General features: G+C 42.4%; 1 non-coding gene across 1 annotated transcript; it reads left to right on the plus strand.

Annotated features, from left to right (window-relative positions):
* Positions 1-20,896: 20,896 nt before the first annotated feature.
* On the plus strand, positions 20,897-21,052 carry LOC120925382. The gene has a single exon (XR_005746657.1). It is a non-coding gene; the product is annotated as a small nucleolar RNA SNORA62/SNORA6 family (small nucleolar RNA).
* The last annotated feature ends 6,079 nt before the right edge of the window (positions 21,053-27,131 follow it).

Here is a 27,131-nt window from a genome sequence, read left to right on the forward strand (position 1 = left end):
CAAGGGTATGCAAGGCTCGCCAAAAAATCAATGGGCCACATGACACACCATATGCCTCACACCTTGACCTAGGCTGGGTCATCATAGACCACATCTGTCTGGATAATGTCAGGAGGGTTTCCACAGTTTCTTCTTTCCAAACACATGCCCTGCCATATGGTCGCATCATCTGTTTCGAACAGTGCCCACACCACTACCATGCCAAAGAAATATTTTGCAGTAAAGGCATGCAATAAACCTTCACATAAGGCAATAACAAGCCCCTTCCTTCATTTTTGAGATAATGTTGGCACCACAGTGTTTTGATGCAACAACTAAAGACAATGAGTTGGCAGCCACCATGGAAGACAAGGAGTTGCAAACAACTACGAGTATGGGGTTCTATTGGGACAATTCCAATAGCTGGGTAGCACTACTACATATCCTCCAAAAATAAACTACAAAATAATAGTCAGTATGCAGAGCACAATTTACTTCTTTACAACGCACTCTGAACAGAAAACCTGAGATGAAAAAACACTTTGTTGACTTTATGCAGCAGATGTTTAGGAGAAATTATGCTGAGCCTGCAGTACCTCTTAAGGAATAAAATAAATGTTGGTAACTCCTATGCCTTGGCGTGTACCATCGTCACAAGCCAGATTAGATCAGGATGGTCTTCGACTCAAGTGCTCAATATGAAGGTGTCTCATCTCATGATGCCTAATCTGAACAGCAAACTTATAGGAGTTTTGCTTTGCTTAAAGGGTTTGTAAAGGATTTTTTTTTATCTTAATACCTTCCTTTACCTTAATGCAGTGCTGTTTTCACGTCCTCATTGTTCGTTTTTGCTCTCAAGTTGCTGTAATTCTTCTCTGATCTCCACACTTCCTGGTTGTCTGTTTCCTGATAACCACAGTACTGGGAGCTTTCTCTCTGTGGTCACTAATCAAGGAGGTGTGATTACTGTGTGTCTAAAACCCCTCAGCACCAATCAGTTTTGTTTTCCAAACCATCACTGACCTGTATTGGCTCTGTGGCTCTGTACAGCAGAGGCAGGAAACAACATGCAAAAACGAAACTAGAAACTACAGGTACATTATATGATTGATCTTTATCTATTTTTAATCTTTTTTAAAAGGAATCAGTTAACTATTATGTCTCTATACTCTGTAAACAGTCATTTCAGCAAAAAAATGTTTTTTATTTACAACTCCTTTTAAGACAAGTGCCAGTTGCCATTATGGTTGACATTCAGCAATTGTTCTACAGTTTCATTATTCCAGAAGACAACAAACTTCCTCAGGTTCAGATTATATTACAACGTCAGTAACAAATTCATAGGTTCTCAAATGAAAGTACATTTTTTTTTTAATAACAGCCCTTTTCTCTACTGTAGCTATTTGTGTGTTGAGAGGGATAGCTCAAGAGGCGAATAAGAACTTGGATTGGATGCATGTGAATTTGTGGTAAGGAATTTCTATGTAGAAGACAGGCTTAAATCTCTGCCTACAGAAGAAGCAATTAATGTTCTCAAGACAACTCAAGATATGCTTGCCACTGCTAACCTCAGGCTGCAAAACAGTGACAAGGTAATGAAGGCCTTTCTATGTGACGACCATGCTGTTAGTATAAAGGGATTTGAACTAGAAACGGATCTTTTCCCTTACGTGAGGCAGCTTTGGATTGCTTTGGGATGTCAAACAAGACACATTCACGTTTCAAGTATCGACTTGTGACAATACCCTTTATGAAACAAGGAGTTTTGTCTGCTGTGAACAGCATTTAGGATCCTCTGGGTTTTATAGCACCCTTTACTGTTCAAGGTAAGATACTTCTAAGACCGCTTACTCCACAGATTATTCCACAGAGAGAAACAAAAAATATAGGAAACATGAAAAAAGTCCCTGAACACATTAGAACATTTTCAAATACCACACCCTTACATTTCTGCATCCCTACGAATGTCACCAGAAGAGAGATCAATGTTTTATTTGCTGCTTCCAATGAAACAATAGCAGTGGTAGCCTACCCCAAAGTTTTATATTCAAGAGACAAAGTAAGTGTGGGTTTTGTCCTTGGTAAGGCCAAGCTGACCCCAGAACTAGCACATACCATTCCAAGGCTTGAACTTTGTGCAACCATGTTAGCCTTTGAAATTGCTGAGTTTATAAAACATAAAATAGACTTTGAAATTGTCTCTTTTCACTTTTACAGAGACAGCAACATAGGGCCAAATCCTCAAAGATCCTGCCTAACTTATCTTTTCCCATTTAAGTTACACTGCCTTAAAATTTCTACCTAAGTGCCTGATCCACAAAGCACTTACCTAGAAATTTCAGGCCGTGTAACTTAAATTCTCCCGGCGCAAGGCGGTCCTCTTCTCCAGGGGGCGATTACAATTTAAATGAGGCGCGCTCCCGCGCCGGACGTACTGCGCATGCCCGTGACGTCATTTTTCCCAACGTGCATCGCGTGTTTTTACGATACGCCGAGTTTTGAGGATCGCCCCGGGTTAAAAAATTGCGACGGGTTAAAAAAAAGATACGGCGAAAAAAAAAAAAATCAAATTTAAAAAAAAAATCACAGCGATCGAAAAAAAGGTCTGTTTTTACAAGGTGTAAACAGTTTACACCTTGCAAAAGCAGCCCTAATTTTACGTATGCAAATTGGGTAAAATACGCAACCAAACAAAACAGTTCTATGTGTATGTCAGTAACAGGGTAGAATGTATTAGAACATTTTCCAATCCCTACCAATGGCACTATGTGCCCATGGACCTCAACCCTGCTTATTGCGGCACTCGTGCAATACCAACCACTGCTCTTCTGAACATTTTATGGTTATCACTACCTGACTTCTTGTATAATGACTCCATCACAATTCACACAGATTCTACATTTGAACTGGGGTATCCTGACTCTGATAAGGAAATCTAGGCTAATACCTTTACCCTCTATACCTCTGTGAAGTCAAAGACAACACTGAGTTCTTACAGTTTTAAAGTGGTCTTCTGTTGTATGAGCTATTGCACGACGTACCCATGTTGCTGCCTTCCCCTCTGAAGAACTTGATTCAAAGGGAGGTAAGAAGTTGATTGAGACAATTGAGTACTGTCCATGATACTTTTTTTATTTGCACTAACATACAATTTTTCAGGACAAGTTTTCAGGGTATGTCCCCTTCTTTAAGGTCCAAGCAGTACTGATTCACAAACGTTTTAGCAGAATGTAAAATTGTTAAAAAAAAAAAAAAGAAGAAAAACACAATCTCTCAGGGAAAGGGGAAAAAAAGAAAGGCAAACATATACAAATCAATGAATATGACAATCACCTCAAGTAAAGAAGTTGATTCAAAGGGAAGTAAGATGAACTGGTGCATGTTGCTGTCTTCTCCTCTGAAGACTAATAAACTGTCTTTTGCTCCATCTTACAGACACGAGTAGTGACTTTCAAGTTTTACAGTATGTTACATTTTGCATTATTATTCTCTTGTTCTCCTATTTCTTCTCTTTCAGGTGTTCCTGGAATATACTGTAATCTTCACATAATGTTTGGACTTATTTCTTAATTATTTAATCATTGAAATGATAGAGTTTAATGGGAATTATCAAGTTGCACATGCATTGTTGTTTGTTTGCCTTTAAACAATTTTATCCCTTCTCTCCTCCATAGAAAGAAAATGCTCTGTATCACTAGTCCCATCATCTTTTCAGTCTTTCTTTTTTCCTGTTCTGAGCACATTTGGATTAAAGCTGTCTACAATCTGATTGGATCGAATCACTGTCAGCCATGCTATCAAGACTGTAAGTTAAGCTTTCTCACCACAACTGGATCAGCCAAATGTCACATTCTGGTTGTAGCTGTGAGATCTGAAAGTGTAATCATCACAGCCTCTTCCTGAAAAAAGTTATATTGCTCTTCAGAAGATCAAATCCTTCTATGGCTTTTAAAGGTGGCAATAGCGGGAACTTCTGGAATCTTAAGGTTGGGTAAAAATTACATTTAGTAAAGTACCTGATTTAAGAGTTATTTCTGGAAATGGATTTCCATTGTAATGCCCATAAACATCACATCATCCAATGTTGAGGAATCTTCTCAAACATTTTTTTTGTTATGCATGCTAAAAGTCCTACTACGTGAGAGTTACTAAGGCATCCTTGGTCCAAGTCATTTCCAAAGCTGGAGTATGGAAACATACTACATACTGGCCCACAAAATGTACATGCCTGATAATACAGCATAGTTGAAAAACAGCAGAGGATGCACAGTCAAGTTTTCATAAAAATATGCCCTTTTTTTAGGTCAGCAACGCTTTGTTGAAACCCCAGCAGGGATTGCTGCAGGAGCTGGAACAAACAGATAGAAAATTACAAAAATTCTCAGTACGATCTGAAGCTGATTCAGACAAACATGCTCAGAAGTGCTGGAATGATGTTATTGTACCTTGATTTTTGTATCCTCTAAAATTGAGGTGGTGATTGCACATCCCAGAGACAGATTCATTGTTTAAACAAACTAAAATAGACATGTGGCTGGGATGCCCAATCTTTGCTAGTTGCATTGCTAAGAGGCTACTGAAGTGAAGCATCAAATTATCAGACAAGAGTGAAGACCATAAACAGGCAGAGATCAGCTTTGAGGTACAACCTTATAGTTGGCAAATAGGCTTGGTATACAGCAAATGGACAAACGTGCTATGGGGGAAGCGAGAATAGAAGTCAAAATTTGTAGAGAAGGTCACTAACACTCACAAGGGTCACCAGAAATGTATGTCTCAATTAACAGTGCATAAGAAGAAACTATATTTGCCAATATATTGTTTCATAGTCACACTGGTGTGTTTCGACTCTGTAGCACCATATTCCAACTAGCAGACAGCACATGCTTAGGAAGAAAGCTAACAGCCAAATGAAAAGACAATGGCATTAATGGTTAACTATTTCTCTATATAGACTTGTCTATAAAAACTTTACGAGCCCTCTGGGGAAAAACAGGGTTTACTATTTCTATTATTATCGCTGGCATTCTAAATATTGTTGAACATTATGAGATGGTCGAGCTTGCTGTCAGTATCCATGTCCATGCCAAATATTGAAGGTGATTGCTCTAGTAAATTTAATTTTGAATGCAAGGCCTTATTTATCACACATTAGTTCTTTCAGTCCATTCTGTGTGCCAAGACAAGTATAAATTATATTTTATCATTTATAATTTCTGAACTGAACCTTGCTGTCTTGATCCCCTGCTTCTGGTAAAAACAGAATTTATTGTTAAAAATCCTAATGCAGTGCATTATTAATGAGAAGATTCTCAAAGCTGGATTTAGGAGAGAAGATCTCTGTAGATTCAAGAACAACCCAAGAATGCCAGTGAAAACAGAAATGTCAGTAGTAATTAGGATGTGCGACTTTCTAGTCACCTGTGTCTGCTTTTTGTTCTGGGAGCACAGCCTGGCAGAAAAAAAGTAATGTTCCATACTATTTACTGTATGTCTGTAACAGGTCAAAAAGCCTCTGATTAACAGCTTGCCGGTGTGAACTTTGGGGTCAGCAAACCAGTGCAGACAACATTATCGGCTCATGCAGTGTGTTTGATTTTAGATCTATAGCGATGAGATTTTTTTTGATCCAAACCAGTAAGATTTTTGAAATACCAAGTGTCTAAGTGTACGTGTGTTATTTTAATATATTACCGGTGAATTGTATCTTGACAGTAATTCACCTTTTACTCTTGTGAACGATAGACATAACTCCTGCTTCATGACATCAAGGTTGACTATTACAATGTATATCACTCTCAAAAACATTAATGATCTTTTTGGAACAATATGTTGACAAAACCTACCAGGGATAGCATTGATAAACAGCGTCCCCAGGGGTTATTTAATGCTAAAGAATTAAAATTAATAGAGTGTTATAGCACCTAAGAGGTTTTCAGTATGTCATTGCTTTTATATGTTGAGCCTGCCTTTGAATTAAGTTGCTCCTTGTTCAAAGTAAACCTGCTAAAAATTGTATTGTAAATATATAATGAGTTTTATTTTGAAATAAAAGAAAAGAGTCAGAGTACAGAATACAACCAGGGTACATGAGTACCGCACACAGACACATAGTCAAAACCTGACAATACGTACTCTGAAAATAAGCAACTTTTTATCTTATAACAAAAGATAGCACAGGGCACATCACACCTAGGATATTGCCCGCTACTAACTAATACTAAGAAGAAAATTGGAGAAAAGGCAAAGAGAGAAAAAAAAGAAGAAAGAGGGAGAAGAAAAAGAGAGAGAGAGAAAAAAAAGGGAAAAGGGGGGGGAAGGGAATAGGGGGGAAAGCTGACACTGTGCAAAACGGCCCATCTTAAATTACCAGGGAGAGTGGAAAGGAAAGAACCAGAGTCACGACGGCAATCTCATCTCATCTCTAATTGCAAGTATTGGTCCGAATGCCTAAACGCCACCCAAGGTGACCACATCAGATTACATTTTTTAGTCGATTCCCTGGCGATAGCTACAGTTTCCTCCATTTGATAAATATTTTCTATGGCACTAAGCCATTCGGGAATAGAAGGAGTATCCCTCGATTTCCAGTGTCTGGGGATCAAAACTTTCGCTGCGTTCAGCAGATGTCTAGTGAGTGATTTTTTATAATGCTGCCATGAGCAGTCTGCAATATGTAGTAGGCAACATGCAGAAGTGAGAGAGATTGTGGTATCCGCAATGACCCTGATCAACTCGACCACCTTATCCCAGAAGGGTCTCAGACGAGGGCACTCCCACCAAATATGGATAGTAGTGCCCTGGTCTTGCTCACATCTCCAGCAAAGATCTGATATCAACGGGTACCATTTTTTAATCTTATCCGGCGTGGCATACCATTGTGTTAAGCTTCTAAGATGTTTCCTGTATCTTCGTGCCAATGGAACACTTATGGGCGAAAACACAGGCACGTTTCCACTGCTTCTCAGTAATGCCTATTTTCAGGGCCTTCTCCCATTGTACTCGTATTCCAGATGCTATACCCCTCTGTCTAGTTGAAGCCATGAGTTGTATTGTATTGTGGTGCAGTTGAGTTTGAGGCCTTGTACTCACGACCGGATCTGTGCGCTGGAAACTGTCTGCCCGACAGTTTCCGGCGTACAAGGCTGATTTTTGTTTTGTTCCGCTGGCGTGTACACACCAGCGGACCAAATTCCCGTCGTACCGGAACGCGTGCACGTAAACTACGTACGACGTCACTATAAAGGGGAAGACCAAAGTTAATGGCGCCGCCCTCTGTTCCTCTTTTGCTAGTTACGGGTTTGCTCGTGTTAGTGAAGGTTTGGTTAGAGCTGATTCGCGCTTCTCGGTCTCCAGGCTTTGACAGCGTGTATTCACGGGTTCAGTGCGTGTGCTTGCGGTAACGTAGTTGTCATTCGGCTATAGGCAAGCAGGTTGTTTCTGCTTTAGCAGTTGCATCCTGTGCGCTCGTATCTGTTTGTCACGCGTTTGTCGCAGGTAGTGCTGGATTTGCGAGTGCTTTCTGTTTCAGTGTGTTCTTGACTGACCAGCCGGCCGGTTTGAAGCCATGATGGAGCAGCAGCGTCAATTTTCGCGAGTTGGTGCTGTTTATGGGATGGCTGCTGGATATGTTCATTTGTCCAGTACTTTGGCCAGAAACAGGGGGCGGAGGCGTTTCTGGACCAAGAATTGGTTGCGCCAGCGTGACCAGTTCTCACATATGCCTCTGCTTAGGGAACTCCAGGAGAATAATCCTAATGACTTTAGGAATTTTCTCCGCATGACGGACCCCGTATTCAACCGTCTGCTGGATCTTCTGTCCCCCTATATCACGAGGCAGGACACTGTGATGCGCCAAGCCATCACGGCCGAGCAGAGGCTTATTGCCACGTTGCGGTACCTGGCGACTGGGAGGAGCCTGCAGGACCTCAAGTTCTCGACAGGCATCTCTCCGCAGGCGCTTGGGGTCATCATACCGGACACGTGTGCTGCCATCATCAAAGTTATGCATGAGGAGTATATTAAGGTAAGTTTCCTGGCTCTAATAATGTGGCCAACTAACTTTCTTTTTATTTTCCCAGATATGCTGTGTGTTTAACTAACGTTACCTTTTCTCCCTATGCATGTTGATATCAGCTTTACATGTTTTATTCTTGGCCTACCTGCATATTTGTCCCTTACCCAATATTAACCTGTCCAGCATGCTATCCTAGGGACAAACCCACCTTGCCATTTTTTCAAACAGGACTTTTTGGTTTTTGTGTCCCCCCCCCCCCCCCTTCAAACTTTTATTGTCCCCATCAGAGGGCTGTGGAGTCTCTTAATGAAGTGGCCCTATATATTTCATTTCCCAAATTCTCCATGCACATTTTTCTAATGCAATTTTAATACTGTGAACTGTCACAAGGATGCTTGTAGGATGTATTTGTTACAAAGTACTAAATCTCTAATTTTGTTTGTCCCCACAGCTACCCTCCACACCACAGGAATGGCAGTCTGTGGCTTCCCAATTTGCCCAGCGGTGTGATTTTCCAAACTGCGGTGGAGCAATAGATGGGAAACACGTCCGCATTGTGCCCCCACCCCGCTCGGGGTCCTACTATTATAATTACAAGGGTTATCATAGTATTGTGTTGATGGCGGTGGTGTCGGCACAGTATGAGTTTCTATATGTGGACGTGGGGAAGAACGGCCGGATGTCTGATGGGGGAGTGTTCGCACGGACTGATTTCTATGATCGTCTCCAAGCTGGTGGTCTGGCATTGCCACCAGATGAAGATAATGTGGAAGGACTTCCGTTTGTGTTCCTAGCGGACGAGGCTTTCGGGCTTGGTCCTCACCTCATGCGGCCTTTTCCCCAGAGGACCCTCACCTCAGAGAGGAGTGTGTTTAATTTTCGGTTGGCCAGGGCTCGGAGGGTAGTCGAGAATGCCTTTGGGATACTCACCAACCGGTTCCGCCTGTTCAGGACATCGATACATCTGGCGGAATATAAATTGGACACCGTTGTATTTGCCTGCTGCATTTTGCACAACTTTTTACGCAGGCACTCCCAGACGTACCTACCCGACATCGGTTCTGAGGCAAGACTACCCTCAGATCCCCTTCCCGGGCTGGACACTGGTCGCGCTGGCTTGGCCCCCCAATCAGCTCGTGAGGTACGCGACAAATATGTTGAGTACTTCATGGGTCGGGGGGCCATTGCTATGCCAGATCATATTTCTTTCTAATTCGGCCCCCAAAGAAAGGAATATTCTAAAAAATAATAAATAATTAGACCATTGGACTTTATACAGTTGTTTGTCATTAATGCTTTTTCTCTTTTTCTGTCTTCCTGGTTCTCTAACTAACTTCTTCAATTGTAATGCATAATTGATTTCTCCACTTTTAGTAACTAACCACATTTTGCACAGTATTCACTCATCTACAAACAGGGTATTGAGTCTAGAAATAAGAAGCAACTCCATTTGTAAATTTTGAGGTCAATTTTTTTAATTTTTGCTTGTTCATGACCCCAAAAATAATTTTATAGTTTTTTCATTACTCCCTTCTTTTGTACTTAGGAGTCTACAAAATTTTTTTATACTTTTTTTTTTTTTCAGGTAATTCAACCAAAAATATTATGCAGATTATACATTTATTAACAAGTTCACTTTTTTTTTTAGCAAATATAGTTAGATTTATTGTTTACATATATATATATATATATATAGATTATTTTTGGTGGGGTGTTTACCGCCTTAATTTTTTTTTTTGGCATATTTTTTATGCACAAAAAACAATAATTTTTTTACAATTTTTTTTGTTTTTGGTGTGTTTTTCTAAAAGTAAATTTTTAGGTGATAATTTGGAGTCAAATCTCTACTTCACTAAATTCAGTGATTAGAGAGATTTATAATTCTATATATATATTTTTAAAATTTTTTGGCGTTGTTTATTCTTTATGGTCTAAACTTTATAGTATCCCAAAATGTTCAACATGGTCAAAAAGTAACAAAATCCAATTCCAAAAATCTTAAAAACTCACAACAGCAGTCAGTCATGGTGTGCTTTCACACTGGAACACACCAAAATTGGAAGATACACACATTCAGTGCAAACTCGCCAAATGTCATTGGTTCAACAGACAAATGGCCACATGTGCTATCTGACATCATGGGTGATCAATGTCTGTGTTTTGTGGGAGCAAACCCTTCCTCTCAACTACTTGAGGATGGAGGAGGGGGTTGGACCCACAAAGCACAGACATTAGATATTCTGTGATGGCAGATAGCACATGTTGGCACACTGTGTGTGTATCTTCAAATTTTGGCGTATCCATTATTCAAACTGTAAAAATGTTTGTGGGGGCGGGGGATGGGCGGGGGGTGTTTCAGTCTTTGACACGGCCCATCATGTCAATAATGTTCTTAAAATTAGATTCGATGACCATCATTCTTTGCCGCATATTGTCCATTTCCGTGCTGCATTCCAAAAGGACATTTGTTACATTCTGTTCCATGAGAAACATCCTTTCACGCATATTGTGCATTTCAGTGCTGCACTCCATTACCTGCTGAATAATTATAGCAGCACTTGCACGTGAAAATATTGGCACACCATCCTCCTCCCCTAAAACAAAAAAAAAAAATGGCATTTACAACATTATTTTTCGATGAGGCCTATCTACATATGTTTTTTTGAATCAAGCTAGGGTGACACTGACCTGATGGGCTTCTCCTTTCCACCTCTTCGACATCTTCTATCACTCCTCCTTCTTCCACCACCTCCCCATCATCTTCAATCACTCCTCCTTCTTCCACCACTTCCCCATCATCTTGGACTCCTCCTTCATCCATCAATCCACCTTCTTTCAATTCGCCAAATTGTTCTTCCGCCACTTGCCCTTCATCTGCTATGACTTCTAAGTCCAAAATTACTTCTTCCTCCTCTCTTCCTTCCTCCTTTCTTCCTTCCTCCTCTCCTTCCACATCCTCTTCTCCTTCCACATCCTCTTCTCCTTCCACATCCTCTTCTCCTTCCACATCCTCTTCTCCTTCCACATCCTCCTCCTCCTCCACATGTTGAGATGGCAGATTTTGGCCTTGTCTGGCCCTCTCTGCCTCCTCCAAATGCTGGCGACTTCTTTCCCCTGAAATAAACCAAAAAAAATGTAGACTCATCAGCACACAGATATTGGAGAGCATAAATCGCACACATTGCTTAGAAGATGCTTTCATTTAGTTACTTTTATCTTTCACCAAACCTACATTTTGCAATTACTTCTATATGGCAAGCTCTGATCCTGCCCCTTTTTAGCAAAGTGACACACATGGATGTCCCCCCTAAACTGTATTTCTGGGAGACCCTACCAAAACCCATTTTTGATTTGGGGAGACACAGGTGCTCTGCATTGCAGATGTGAAAACATCTGCTTTAGTACCACTGTTTTTAGAATGAATCCTGTTTGCCTTTCCCATTCTCATACTTTTTTTTTCTAGAACTAGCTTTTACACAATGTTTACAAACAAAGTTTTTGGCCAGTGAGCCATGTCCAGGTGTGTTGTTCCTGGAATAACCGAGCCTTTATGATAAACTATGTGATGTTACGTTGTTTACTAAGAACACTATTTGTAAATATGTAGTTATTTATGTCCTAAAAAATAAATGACAAAATGTCTTTAAAATTACAAGCAGGCCAAGGAGGCAGATGGTGAAATATACATGGCAACACATTATTGCAGACAATCCCCCCCCCCCCCCCCAACCCCAAAATATATTTACTTACTTTTACGCAGAATTTTAAGTATTTTCTTCATCTGATGTGGCTCCCTCAATTTTAAGTCTGACCATCGTTTCCTCAGCTGTTCCTTGGACCTGGTGATCCCAAACATCCTCTGCATTCTCCTCGCCACCTTGTCCATAATATGTGCCTTTCGGCGGTTAGGGGTCTTGTATGGCCCTAATTCACCATCATAGTCCTTCTTTCGCATGATGTAAACTAACTCCACCATTTCCTGGAACCGCATATTAGTGGCTTTATATCTTCTTTTCCTTGATCGGGACGTCCCTGCCTCTGTCCCTTCACTTGTGGCATGAGAGCATCGTGCCCGCTCGTGTGACATCGCCATCTTTCCTTTCCCACAGTGATTATGGGCGTGGAAAAGATGAATTGTTACGCCATGGGCGGAGAAGAGGGCGGCGTTTAATACATACGCGGAGTGTAGAGAATGCAAACAACGTGTTTACGTCCGTTACGCGGAGAATCTTCGAGCGCATCCAGAACATACACAGTTAACGCCATATTTCCTAAACTCATTGATTAGGGGCCTCGCAAAGGTGACGAGGGCGGGGTTTCATAAATACGCGGAGTGTTTAAAAGGTTTACGCCGTGATTACGCATCTTACGCGGTAATTAGGCGAGCGTGAGAAACGAGGAGCGAGAGACAGGAAGGTAAGGAAATTAAAAATGTGATCAGCAGAGGCCTTGAAAATGTAGACACATGGGATGGGGGTTTGGGCTGTTGGTTGCACCCTTTTTAAGCTATTCTGTCTATGGGGTACCACAATGTTATTTCGGTATCCAAATGCTTTTAGACACCTCACAAAATAGAGATGTGAACAATGCTGTACCTCATTGACATGTTTTTGAATGGTGTATTCAGATCAGGCAAAGTATTGTTCAAGTGTTGGTTGTACAGAGGTCATTAGGAAGTGTCTTTTATGTCATCCATTGTCAGGGGCATGAGATTTACACATGAAAGAGTGCCTAGATGAAAACTGTCATTTGTAAGCATTGTTTAATTTAATATATTTAAAATATTTACTGCAATGTGAACAATGGCTCTGCATCTAGCAAATCAATGTTTGGTACAAGCAATGCGGCCGAGCTGCCAATCATTGTTTAAACAAGAGAGACTGTGTTTGGAATTAGATATAGGTAATAAATTTGAAGACACATATTAGATCAAGGTCAACGCTGATCCTTTGGAATATTTATTTTTCTGTGGTTTATGTTTTTGTAATCTAGACTCAAAAAGAAATATAATTTTGAAACAATTGCAATGGACCTCCTACAAAGCAAGGAATCTATAGAGGCCTTACTTCAAAAATACCAGGACACGCCCATCCTGTGGAATTCTAAGCACTCTTTATATTGCAATAAAGAGGTACGAGGGGCAGCACTAGAAGAGCTAGCAAATTATATGCAAACTTGGGTGCCAGGATGCACTGCCAACATGGTGAAGGATAAACTTGCCAACCTCAGAAGCACATACAGGAGAGCATACAAAGCTAATAAAATCAAAAAATCGGGAGCAGCAGCAAGACAAGCAAAGGAACCCAAACTGTGGTATTATAAACAGATGGCTTTTTTGCGGGACGAAATGGAAGGCAGGAAAACGATGTCCAGTCTTTCTTCCAACCTTTCCTCCATGCTACCTTCCAGCGGACATTCCCCAGATGACCACAGCCCTGCAGAGTCGGAGGAAGAGGGCCTGGCTGACAGAGATGCAGATCTGCCACCCTTCGATGAGGAGGTATAGTAGTTTCCTCTATATTTCTGGCGTAAATAATTCTTGGTGGATTAATGATTTGATATTGTAAAAAAAAAGCCAAGCTGGGAAAAAGCAAAAAAAAAGGTGTACAGACAAATAGGTGTCAGGGATGACAACTGCAGGGGTCAGAAGTAGAGTGTATTCAAGTAATAATGAACAGAAAATACTAAACGAAAAACATGAAAATGAGTGTGGTTTTATTTAGCGAAATTGTAAAAAAATTCCTTTTTTTTCCACACAGGAAGAAGAGATCAGCCAGGAGGTGGCAGATCCTCAGGTGTCTGTCAGCCAGGAGGAGGCCGGGGTCAGTGGCAGCCAGGAGGAGGCCGGGGTCAGTGGCAGCCAGGAGGAGGCCGGGGTCAGTGGCAGCCAGGAGGAGGCCGGGGTCAGTGGCAGCCAGGAGGAGGCTGGGCCCAGTGGCCTGCAGCAGGTCCACCCGGCCAGGAGAACCACCACCAGCCAGTCTTCTCCCCCCCAGGTGAGGCCATCAGGCCGAAGGAGGCAGTTGAGGCCTGTGGAGGAGGCAAGCCTCCGCATGATCCAGGAGGCAAGCGCCATCATGAGGGCCCCCCTCAACCCCACAGAGGCCTTCAGTGCCTCATTGGCCCATGATTTAAATGAAGGGGAGGAGGACCAGAGAAGACTGGCAAAGGCCCTGATGAACCAGGTCCTTTGGTGGATGCAGAGGGGCCTGCTGACCCCAGACACTGGGCTATGTGACCCGGCCCGGCTTGCGGAACACCATCCTCCTGCTGCCACATCAACCCCACCTGCAAGACCCCGTGTTCGATCCGCTGGAAGGCTGCCTGGAGGGAAGGCTGGAAAGAGGAGGAAACGCTGATTTTCTGCCTTCCATTTCCTTCCACATAAAGGACATCTTGTTTGTACTACCACAGTTTGGGTTCCTTTGTTTGTGTGCTGCTGCTTCATATTTTAGTGTTTGGCTCCTGAGGCTTGGAAGTTTATCCTTCACCATGTTGGAAATGCAAGTTTGCATATAGTTTGCTATCTATTCTAGTGCTGCCGTTCTTTTTATTTTTTGTGCTGACATTTGCCAGAATAAAAGGCTTTTTGCTTTCATTTGAAAACATGTCTATTGTTTGATATACTGTGGGGATTATTAGGCAGCAAACCTTTAATAAATATACAATGGGTAATTTACAAAGGACACACTCCTTGGGGGGGGGGGACATTTGGTGTGCCAACATGGTTTAATATTCTCTAATGAAACACCAAAAAAAAAATAAAAAAAAAAAAATGAAAAAAACATGTTAAAAAAAAATAGTTTAAATGGTGACATAACTAGAAACCAAAAAAAAAATTAAAAAAATGCACATTCCTTTACAAAAATGACTACTCTAAATTATGGAGGACCACCAACCAAAACACACGTCTGGCATAGAAAACATTATTAAAGGATTACATCACAAGCAAGAAATGTGACATTTCAGTATGGGACAACTCTATTGAAATTGCATCAGCAAGAGAACGGGGTTATTCTAGCAAGAGAAGAATTAATAAAACGAGGCTTTAAAATGTGGTTTAGTGCGCCTTTTTAAGACATTGTTCTCTTGCTAGAATAAAAGGTTTCTAATGACGAATGTGCCATATCCCAAAGAAACGCGAGTTTTACCTGAACGAGCGCTCCCGTCTCCTCATTTGGACTGAGCATGCGCGGGGTTTTTGTACGCTGCTTTTGTGTACAGACGACCGAACATGTCTGACGGACACGATTCCAGCAGACTGTTTTAAAGCAAGACCAGGAAACAGTTGTTCGTTGGAAAACGGTCTGGCCGACGATTGTTTGCTGGAATTCAGTACGTTACTGCCTACACACGAACGAACATGTCCGCTGAAACTGGTCCGCGGACCAGTTTCAGCAGACATGTTTGGTCGTGAGTACGAGGCCTAACAGTAAATATCTTAAATAAATTGAATCTGGAAATGTGCAAAGTTAAAGACAAATAGGTAGCTTTGCGCCGGCGTATCAGTAGATACGCCGACGTAACTCTGAATCTACGCCGTCCTAAATTTAAGCGTATTCTGGAAACCAGATACGCTTAAATTAGGCTAAGATACAAACGGCGTAAGTCTCCTACGCCGTCGTATCTTAGGGTGCAATATTTATGCTGGCCGCTAGGTGGCGCTTCCGTTATGTTCGGCGTAGAATATGCAAATGACTAGATACGCCGATTCAGAAACGTACGTGCGCCCGACACATTTTTTTTACATCGTTTACGTACGGCTGTTTCCGGCGTAAAGTTAGTCGAACAAATAGCTGGCCTAGTCAATGTTAAGTATGGCTGTCGTTCCCACGTCGAAACTTGAAGTTTTTACGTCGTTTGCGTAAGTCGTCCGTGAATGGGGCTGGACGTCATTTAAGTTCACGTCGAAACCAATACGTCCTTGCGGCGTACTTTGAAGCAATGCACACTGGGATATGTACACGGACGGCACAATCACGTCGGGTCACCACCCATTTACATAAAACCCGCAGCCTCATACTCATTTGAATTAGGCGCGCTTACGCCGGCCCCATTTACGCTACGCCGCCGTAACTTAGGAGGCAAGTGCTTTGTGAATACAGCACTTGCCTTTCTGACTTAAGGCGGCGTAGCGTAAATACGATACACTACACCACCATAAAAATGCGCGCATCTATCTGAATCCAGCTAATAGAATTTAAGTGCCTGCAGCGCTTCTCTCAGCTTTTAGGCTATGTTTACACTATTGCAATGCAGGAACCAGCATGATTCCAGTGACGGTTCCCGCATCGCATATCCTTCGCTGGCAGTTCACACTGCCCTAGGCAAACCGCTGCAGGTGTCAATACAAAGTTAATGACACCCCCAGATCGGTTCAGCAGTGCGAACTGTCAAATGGTGCAGGAATCGGATCACATAGATGTGAACACCCAGCCTTAGACAATATATATATTTTTTTATTGTAAATGCTATGGGCCTGATTGGCTAAAGTGCATGAAGGGAAGTGAAGTGAAGCAAACCTTTGCACATATCAATGTGTGGGGACTTTTAAGACAATAGCGCATAAAAAGAAGCCATGCACACACAAACAGGGGAAGGAGGTTAGAAGTGATAAGGAGAAGGGAGATGTTACTTGTACTAAATATGTTCTTCTCTTCTAGTTAAACAGATTAAACATACAGGTTTATTCATCACAACAGTAATATAAATAACATCAGAGTTAAGGTACCTCTGTGGCTGACAGAAACCCAGCTTCAAAAACTGTCTAGAAAAACCGAATGAAAACAAATCTCCAAGATCATATGACTTACACCCGTGAGTCATCAAAAAGCAAGTTAATTTAAAGTGAATGTCACACCAGTATTTCATAACCCTGATATGTGTCTGTTGTACCATATACTTGTATGGAAAATTATCTATTTCTTTATGCATTTTTCCTTTGTGTGACCTGGAGATCCTGCCAGTCCCCCTGATTTCTTTCACTTTAATTTTATTAGAGACAATAAACATGGCGCAAGAAAAATGTACAACAACAGGTACAGATTCAAAGGGAACTTTTATCCATTAAGCAATGATGTAAAGGCAAAAAAATATCCATGCAACATTAAAATGTAAGGTGAAAAAAATATCAGAGCCATGCTTGAGATCGCGATACGCTTCATGTCCTAAAAGAGGGCCCTTCAGCTGTAAACCACAGAACTGAAGACAATATCATCATCCATGGGAGCAATAAGGGGTACTGCTCTTGCCTGTGAGCAAAGGGCCAACTCCAAAGCAGAAAGGATCAGAAATAAGAGATTAAGAGAGAGGAGAGAGTGGGGAGGGAAGGAGAGAAAAAAATGGAGGGGGGGACGATGAGAGAGAGGCTCACTACAGAAATATTAGTGCACCGTTACAGATTACAGTTCCAGGAAGCACATAGGAGGTTGTGTTGATGTAAAGTAATCTAACCAGGGCTGCCAGGTACGTAGAAATTTATCATGGGTATCAGTTAAGATAACTGTCAATTTTTCATTCGATTTTTCACTTTGAATAAGTTGAGAATTGGTGTCTACCATGCTTTTGCAATCGTCTGTTTCGCGGGCGAAAATACATGGGTCACAAGAGCACATTCATGTTTGGCAGTGCCTTCTACCAGTTTGTGTAGAAGTGCTTCCTAAGGATCTTTTAAAATGTTTTAGTGTAGTACCAAATTCACCATGTTGTAGACCCTTATCTACAATTGTTTGACCTTTTGGCATGTTCACCATATATGCTTCATATCACCTAGGTCTGAGCATTTCCGACATTTAGCAATTCTAGCCAGAGTGAAGTACCAGGGAAACAGTTCTTTGAAAGAGTTTTCTAGAGTTATGATGTTAGGGGAAGAGCAGAATAGTGTCTCCCAGATTTTATTTCAAGTCTTTAGGATTTGCGTGGTGCTAAAGTCCCTCTCCCAGTTGGCGCAGTACGATGGAGTATGCTAATTCAGATTACTTATGATGGAAGAGTATAATAGGGAAATGAGACCTTGGGTTGTGGGGGCCGTCCAACACCTGGATTCAAATGCCGTCACTGTCGTTGACCAATCATGGTTTCTTGTCAGGGATTCCAACATTCATTTTGAGTTAATGAAATTTCCCAGAGTCAGGGATGTTGTACGTGTCTTTGAGATATTGGAAGGTGACGATGCCTTACGTGGACAACAGAGACCGAACTGTAGTCAGACCCTTGTTGCACCACCAATGATAGCTCTGGGGACTCTCAAATCCTGGAGGGAATAAAGAACATTTAAATATTTAAAGAAGAGGGAGGTGCGGCGATATCAAATGGGTCAAGTATTTTATAGAGTCAGATGCCACAAGAGTATGAGACAAGACAGGGTTTAAAGGTTTAAGGTGCAGTTGGGGTGGAAGTCAGGGTATAGAGGAAAGTGAGAGTGGATCAGTGTCTACGATAGGGTCCAGAGAGGTGTGGCCTTTCCCGCATACATTTGAACAAGAGAAGCTATCTGAGCCACTTTTGTAATAGTAAGTAATAGTAAGTAATATTCGGCATCCATAGCCCTCCCCGAATCCTAGGTCTGTAGAGTAGGTATCTATTCAGTGTCGATCTGACATGGCCCCAGATAAACCTGAAAAGAAGGCGCTGTAGAGGATATGCAGGGGAACCAGAACAGGCAAAACTCTAAAGGGATATAGCAGTTTTGGGAGAGTAATTTTTATGGCATATATCTGCCTTAGCCCAGAAATGCGTGTTTTGTTTCATGACTTTAATAGTCGAGTCAGAGTTCTGAAGAGAGGGGGACAGTTAGCTCCGTACAAGGCTGAGTATGTGATCCCAAGATAAGGGATAGAGTTGGACCATTGGAAAGAGAATTGAGCTTGTACCATCTGGAGAGTAGCATCCGGTAAAAAACATTCAACTAATTTGGCCTGATTGTCAAAGAGGCTCCAAAGGCAGGAGAATCCATTTAGCAGGGATATCAAATTGGGAAGTGTGACATGTGGAGATGTATTGTACATCAAGATGTCGTCTGCAAACATGGCTAATTTATGATATACACTGGCCAATTCAATACACCTGATCCTGATGTCAGGATTCAGATGGATGTGTGCAGCCAGAGATTCCAAAGCAATTATAAAGAGAAGTGGGGAAAGGGGGCATCCCTGGCGAGTACCTCAAGCTATAGGGAAGGATGGTGATTCATGTCCCATATACTTCACAGTGGCTGAGGGGTCACTATACAGGGCAGCAATTCCAAGAATTTATCCCCCCACTCACTTATAGGTCAGGGCCACTTTTAACTAGGTCCAGGATAAGGTGTTGAATGCTTTCAAAATGTCTTGGGAAAGCAACATTAACCAGTGAGCCTGGCAATGTGCCGTGTGGGTGTTGTCCGTGGCATGCCTAAGGGGCATGAAGCCCATCTGATCTCTGAGTCAGTCGATGTAAAATTCAATACAGTCACGTAGCGAGCACTTTAGCCAGGATTTTTATTTTAACAAAGGAGAGAGATAGGACAGGAGTTTGCCCAGGATTGGAAGACTTTATCTGGCTTAGGAGGCATTACACAGTTCCCCTGCTTTCATATTTCAAACTGACCCCACTAGGCATGGAATCACATCCATCCCACTGTGGCATGTTTGCTAGACATTTTGTACTTTCGAAAAATACATCACAACACGCGGCTAATCCATATTAAGACTTTCTCTTAAGCCCCGTACACACGGTCTGACTTTTTGCCAACAAACTTCAAAATTGGCGTATTCCAAAAAATCTGTGTACGCTCCATCGGACAAACTGTTTCGGTTTCAAAAGTCTGGCCAACTCCCTTCAGACAAAAATCCACGGAAAAGTTTGTTTGAAGTCCGATTGTGTGTATGAGGCTTTACACTGTCCAATGTGACTCAGAACAAAAGTGATAAGCTGATTGGCTAAGATATTAAGTAAGATGCTTCACTCACTAACTACACTGCCCAGTGCCCATTCGAAAGAACAATTCGAATACACAAATTTACGAACAGACAAAGAAACTGATTTTCCGTGTTTCTACTGCTGTTTGATGTTGTGCTATTGTTTTTATTTTGTTTAATAGTGTAGTTTTGAAGAGTTCCGAGTGGAGCTTCTTCTGGGATCTTGTCCAGTGTGTTTTTAACGGGTTTGTTGAGTTTTTTAAGACGGTGTTAGTAGTTATTTTGAATTCGATTGCGTGGTGATCTGTCCAGGGTAAGGACCTATTCTCCATTATGTTGATATCCATATTCTGTTTGAATGCGCGCCTCCATATCCTGTTTGAATGAGTGCCCCAGGGCTTGGTACTAGGTACAATCCTTTTTTTATTTTTTTGCTTATAATTGACACGATATAGACAGGATATAGAAACTCTTTACAAGAAGACCTTGAAAAAATCGAGGGGTGGGCAGCCACATGGCAAATGTGCTACTATACTGAGATAAAAAATATGAAAGCAAGCCTACTCATTAGTATTCAACTGGGGGAATCAGAGACAGAAAAAGATCTTTGTAGGCCATAGACTCAGCAATAGCATGCAATGCAAGACTTCAAAGGCAGAAGACTACTATCATGCCAGCAGGTCAGTGTCAGCATTCAGCTCATCTGTACTAATAAAGGGGTGGCAAGCAAGCATAATGCACTGCCAACATGTCACTCTGGCTACTACATCCCACGTGACTGAACAAGGCACTTCCTTTCTGCCACTCTTAAATAGGGATGAGCTTCGAGTTCGAGTCAAACTCATGTTCGACTCGAACATTGCCTGTTCGCCGAACAGCGAACAATTTGGGGTGTTCGCAGCAAATTCGAAAAGCCGCAGAACACCCTGGAAAAGTCTATGGGAGAAATCTAAAGTGCTAATTTTAAAGGCGTATATGCAAGTTATTGTCATAAAAAGTTTTTGGAGCACGTTGTTAAAGCTCTGAGATTAAGCTGAGTTTCAGCCAATGAACTCTAGAGTGTTGGAAACGTGCAACAGTAACATGACAAGATTTTCGCTAACGCCGCCAGAGCTTTCTGCTCAATGATCGGAGTTTGATAGTGATCTGTGTCACATTCATTATGTAAATAATCGCTCTTTCGCTTTTTTTTTATTTATTTTTTTAAATCTATCTTTTGTGTATGTTGTACTTCTGCATTGTGATGATCCAAAAAAAAAAAAAAAGTTTTTGGGGACCTGGGTCCTGCCCCAAGGGACAGGTATCAATGGAAAAAAAGTTTAAAAAAACTACCATTTTTTTCGGAAGCAGTGATTTTAATGATGCTTAAAGTGAAACAACAAAAGTGAAATATTCCTTTAGATTTCGTACCTAGGGTGTGTGTAAAGTATGCCTGTAAAGCAGCGCTTGTTTTCCGTGCTTAGAACTGTCCCTGCACAAAATGTCATTTCTGAAGGATAAAAAGTCAATTAAAATCACTGCTCTCGAAAAAACTGTTTTTACATTTTTTTTTGCATTGATACATGTCCCCTGGGGCAGGACCCGGGTCCCCAAACACTTTTTAGGACAATAACTTGCATATTAGCCTTTAGCCAATGAGAAGACACCTAGGGCTGTCACATGGGAGAGTGGGAGTAAATCACCTGCTCCTTCATAGGGCTCTTTAACACAGAAATCCCAAACAGGATCACCTCTCACTTTTTTTCAGACAGAACAGTTGGAAGCTCCATGCAGCCCTTTTGACAGGTGGATGTAAATGGAATTGTGTTCATTTATACCCACTTAAATCTGCATTGAAAAAAACTATTGAAGAACAAAAGTTTGATAGGTTGTCCTCGGACAATGCAAACTATTCCACTTTTGCGTGCGATGATAAATATGGTACGTATGTTTATTGTGCAAGTAATAAAAAAAAGTGCCAACCCCATAGTAGATATAATTGTAAATACAACAGATATAATGCAATGTTTCATTTGAATTATGCCAAATTTTACCTTTTATTTTTATCATACATTTTACCCATTACTTTTGCAAGCTTTGGAATGAAAGACAGCAGCGGGAAGTCTAAAATTAAATTCCATTTTAAATTGAATACAATAATTTTTCTTTTATTAAAACCATTGCAATTTTTTCGCTACACACCTGGGTCTCATTACATAGATTATTTTTGTGTGCAAGAAAATACATATGTGTAACAATGCCAGGAAAACTTGTTTTACCTACAAAAATAAATAAAAAGATGTTTAATGACTAAGATTTCTAAGGGTCTAATGCTTGGAAATAGTCCAGGCATTAAGACGGTTTGCGCAGTGCCACAAATGTCAGTGTGTCATGCTAACTTTTTTTAGTACCCTGCCACTTCCTTGACCATTTGATCTTAACAATTTACGAATATCCATTCAACCATAAATACACTTATACACTTACCTAAATGCATATTTTCAAGGCATTTTTTTTATGTTTCATTCACGTTTATGGCCTTCTATCTCTACCACTCCAAACACCAGTTTTAATCTAGTCAAAAAAGTTGATAACAAATAAAGTTTAGTTTAAATAAAAAAAATGTTAAGTATTTTTTTACAAACGTTCCATAGCCTTAAGCCCCGTGCACATGGGTCGAATCCGTGCACACGGGCCGGGTAGACCTTCCTCACATGTGTACGGCAGTCGGTCCGCTGGGTTGTACGGAAAAAAACTGATAGTGTGTACTAGGCTTTAGTATCACCTTCCTTTGTAAATTCAAATGCTCACAAAATATAGAATGAGAGTGCTGCTTGCTTATACTTGTACATTTACCATAATTGCGGTCCATTGGTGGAATGTGGGGCATATGTGAGAGTAATAAAAGATAAGTGAATACCTAATCCTTAAATCTTTGGAAATTTTAGACCTAAAGTCAGGGCTGTCTTTAACCACTTAAGACCCGGACCAAAATGCAGCTAAAGGACCTTGCCCCTTATTGCGATTCGGCACTGCGTCGCTTTAACTGACAATTGCGCGGTCGTGCGACGTGGCTCCCAAACAAAATTGGTGTCCTTTTTTCCCCACAAATAGAGCTTTCTTTTGGTGGTATTTGATTACCTCTGTGGTTTTTATTTTTTGCGCTATAAACAAAAATAGAGCGACAATTTTGAAAACAATGCAATATTTTTAACTTTTTGCTATAATAAATATCCCCCAAAAATATATAAAACGTTTATCGGTTGGTTTGTGCAAAATTAATAGCGTTTACAAAATAGGGAATAGTTTTATTGCATTTTTATAATTTTTTTTTTTTTTTACTACTAATGGCGGCGATCAGCGTTTTTTTTTCTTTTTTTCGTGACTGCGACATTATGGAGGACACTTCGGACAATTTTGACACATTTTTGGGACCATTGTCATTTTCACAGCAAAAAATGCATTTAAAATGCATTGTTTATTGTGAAAATTACAATTGCAGTTTGGGAGTTAACCACAGGGGGTGCTGTTGGGGTTATGTGTTCCCTGAAGTGTGTTTACAACTGTAGGGGGGTGTGGCTGTAGGTGTGACATCATCAATTGTGTCCCCCTATAAAAGGGATGACACGATTGATTCTGCCGCCACAGTGAAGAACAGGGAAGCCGTGTTTACACACGGCTCTCCCCGTTCTTCAGCTCTGGGGACCGATCGCAGGACTCCAGCAGCGATCGGGTCCCGCGACCCACGGCTGGGTACTAGTACAGGACGTACCTGTACGTACATGTGCTCAGCCGTGCCATTCTGCCGACGTATATGTGCAGGAGGTGGTCCTTAAGTGGTTAATGTTGATTGCAATTCTTGCCCCTCATGCAATTTTGCTCTTCACCTGCTCTGAGACATACAATAAATATCAGCTAGACTTAAAATCGGTTAACTGTATCAGATCAGGCAGTGATTGTGATTGGTTGCCAGAGGTTACAGCCAGTGGCGGCCCGTCCATACGGGGCGCCTGGGCGCCGCCCCCCCAAGTGCCCAGCGCCCCTGTGCCCGGGGCGCCGGGCACAGTGCAGGACGGGTAATGCCACGTCTGTGCAATCACAATATTGCAGACGATGCGCTACATTGGCAGCAAAAAAATGCCTTTGTGGCGCTGCCCATTAGGCCACAGCTTCCAGGCGCGATGGACTGTATTGCGGGTGCACACAGTACAGATCTTATTTCAGTTCCCCACTGGGCAGTGCTTTCTGTGCTAGTGCCGACGTCACTGGAAGCACTTATTAACTTTTTTTTTAAATGTCCGCCGAAAATAGCGGGTGTGAGCCCCCAAAACCCCCCCGCCTGGTTATTAATTTTTTTTCTGTAATTGTTCCCCGAAAATAGCGCCCGCGAGCACCCCCCCTTATTAACTTTTTTTTTTTTTTAATGTCCGCTGAAAATAGTGACCGCAACCTCCACCCCCCCTTATTAACTTTTTTTTTTATTAAAATGTTTGGCGAAAATAGCGCCCCCCACTGTTATTAAGATATTACGATAAATGTAACTATTCGGCCAATATAGCGGCCACGAGCAGAAACCCCCCCCCCCCGCTTATTAACTTAATTTTTTTTTAAATGTTAGCCGGAAATAGCGGACGCAAACTCCACACCCCCCCACCCTTATTAACTTTTTTATTTTATCAAAATGTTATGCAAAAATAGCGCCCCCCGTTAAGAAGATACTAAGATAAATTTAACTGTTCGGCCAAAATAGCGGCTGCAAGGCCCTCCCAAGCCCCCCCCCCTTGCATATTAACAATTTTATCTTTTATATTTAAACTACCTGGTTATCTAAATTATCTGGTAATCTCATGCAGTATGTCCGCAGTCTCTGGTAATCTTGTGCAGTATGTCCGCAGTCTCTGGTAATCTTGTGCAGTATGTCCGCAGTCTCTGGTAATCTTGTGCAGTATGTCCGCAGTCTTTGGTAATCTTGTGCAGTATGTCTGCAGTCTCTGGTAATCTTGTACAGTATGTCCGCAGTCTCTGGTAATCTCGTGCAGTATGTCCGCAGTAGGGATGAGCTTCGAGTTCGAGTCAAATTCATGTTCGACTCGAACATTGCTTAATAATGCTAAAAGTGAAACAATAAAAGTGAAATATTACTTTAAATTTCGTACCTAGGGGGGGGTGTAAAGTTGGCATGTGAAATAGCGCATGTTTCCAGTACATAGAACTGTCCCTGCACAAAGTGTCATTTCTGAAAGGAAAAAAAGTTTTTTAAAACCAGACTTGCGGCTATAATGAATTGTCGGCTCTGGCAATTCAGAGCGAATTCAGTCATAAACTTCAGGTCTGGAATGGATATTAAGGGGAACTTGCCGTCAATTTAAAAAAAATGACATGGGGTTCCCCCCAAATATCCATTTCAGGTCTGGTGTGGATTTTAAGGGGAACTCCACCCCAAATAAAAAAAAAATGGCATGGAGTTCACTTCTTTTACAAGGGGGGGTGTAGGCCGGGCCCTGGGCTTCCGGGGGGGGGGGCGCGGGCTTCGCCATTTTCTGCCGGGGGCCCGCCCCCATTATGCCCCGGGAATGTGATGTCACAAAGGTTGAGGTCGCAGGGTAGTATCAGCCGATGACCACGCCCTATGCCTATATAAGTCAATGCGCGCCACTCAGATGGCATAACAGCGGGAGACCTTGTCGTGTCAACATCGAATGGAAGAGAAGAAGGAAGAAGACACCGGAGAGAAGCCCTGGCCCCACGGAGGAGCCAGGCAGAAGAGACAATGACAAGACAGCAGAGAAAAGACCGGGAGGGTTGGCGCACCCCCGGCAGAAAACGGCGAAGCCCGCGGCCCCCCCCATGTAAAAGAGCTGAAGAGGAAGAGAGAAGACCGGGCCTACACCCCCCCTTGTAAAAGAGCTTAAAGAAGAAAGGGGGGGCCCGGCAGAAGACCCCGGAGCTGACTAATAAATTATTTTAATTTTAAATCTGTGTGGTGTGTTTTTTTACTTTACATTTTCCCCCAGGTGAATGGGTAGGGGTACGATGTACCCCATACTCATTCACATAGGGTGGGGGGCCGGCATATGGGGGCCACCTTATTAAAGGGGGCTCCCAGATTCCGATAAGCCCCCGCCCGCATACCCCGACAACCAGCGGCTAGGGTTGTCGGGAAGAGGCTCTTGTCCCTATCGACATGGGGACAAGAGTGCTTTGGGGTGGGGGGGCAGTGCCCCCCTCCTCAAAGCACACACTCCCCCATGTTGAGGGCATGCAGTCTGGTACGGCTCAGGAGGGGCGGGGCGCTCGCTCGTCTCCACCCCCATTCCTGTCCGGCCAGACTGCGTGCTTGGGATAATGGCTTGATCTGGGGGGAACCCCACGCTGTTTTTTGGCGTAGGTTTAACCCCTTATGTTCCAGACCAAGCCTAAGAGCCTGGTATGCACCTGGAGGGGAACTTAAGCTGGCTTTTGGTTTGAAATTTGGCGTGGAGTTCCGCTTCATGGTCAGCGTAAGCTGAAAACAGTTCAGGATTCACTTGCGCCGCGTCAACCCTCGCAATTACAGCTACGCCGCTTGGAATTTACCAAGATTTTCCCAGCGTACTGACAAGGTGTGCGTGAATCTCCGAAATTGCCGTGTACGCATGCCCAGTATGCAAATGAACCTCCCGAGGTTCAGGCGTACTGTGCAGGCGTACGGCGATCGGGTCCCAAAAATCACTTTCACTTTCAATTCGGCCCGCAACACTCAAACACATGTCACTACACTTCACAACATCACCCCACATCCCCCCCCAATAAACTCCCACCCAAACCCCCGTCTATTTACATTTTTAAATGCCGTGCGCCAGGTCTATACAGGCGCACCATGCGCCCTCTCCTGGGCGCACTAGGCATTATAGTAAATAAAGAAATACACTGCACTGCCGGCGTATTTCTTTAGTAAATGTAAAAACGGCTGTTACTCCTGGCTTTGCTCCATGAGTCATGGAGCAAAGGCTTGGTAAATCAGCCCCTATGAGTGGAAGCAAGTGGAATACAGGGGACAGAGTGGGTGGATTCTATAAGGGGTGTGGCTTATGAGACGTTGATTGGCTCCCGCTGTGTACTGGGAGCCGAGTCGGTGGGACGGGAGGGAGGTGACAACATGCCCGCAGTCTGCCCGAGACTGTGTGGCCGGAAGTGGGTGCAAATACCTGTCTTTAGACAGGTATCTGCACCCCCCTCCCCCCTGAAAGGTGTCAAATGTGACACCGGAGGGGGGGAGG

The sequence above is a fragment of the Rana temporaria genome, chromosome 1 (assembly GCF_905171775.1).
Source record: "Rana temporaria chromosome 1, aRanTem1.1, whole genome shotgun sequence".
In the NCBI taxonomy this organism is placed as follows: domain Eukaryota; kingdom Metazoa; phylum Chordata; class Amphibia; order Anura; family Ranidae; genus Rana; species Rana temporaria.